The sequence below is a fragment of the Penaeus monodon genome, chromosome 21, assembly GCF_015228065.2.
Source record: "Penaeus monodon isolate SGIC_2016 chromosome 21, NSTDA_Pmon_1, whole genome shotgun sequence".
NCBI classification, from domain to species: Eukaryota; Metazoa; Arthropoda; class Malacostraca; order Decapoda; family Penaeidae; genus Penaeus; species Penaeus monodon.
Window position 1 is genome coordinate 36,309,593 of NC_051406.1, and position 498 is coordinate 36,310,090.

Genomic DNA, 498 nt, shown 5'->3' on the forward strand with positions numbered 1-498 from the left:
AGGAAAAAAAAACCCCCCCCAAACCCTTAAATTTAAGGCCTCTTTGTCATAAGTTTACCTTTTGTTACAAAAGACTGGGAAAAAAGCCTTGGGTTTCACACGTGGTTGGATGTGCAGTCAGTAGATCAGATGAAGAAGACTTTGAAATGGTAGTCTGTATAATGAAGCACAGATAATTATATCATAAAGATAGATGGATAGTTTAAGAATAGAAGCTTTATAAAGATATGTACAAGGAAAACAAGAGGATTCCGCCAAAGGTACAAGAAAAAGGCGCAGAAGCTCCATTCCTGAAGTTACCGTAAACTAAAATATAATTTCATGCACAACATTTTTTACTATTTTATTTATGTATAGTGTACACGCATATGCCTTTGCTATTGCTCATGGATTAATAAATGCTATCGTCGCTATAAAAATAGTTTTAGTTCATATGTTTGCTATGAATGTGAATGTTCAAAAAAGCTCTTTCTTAGAAAAACGTTATTGTTGTTAGTA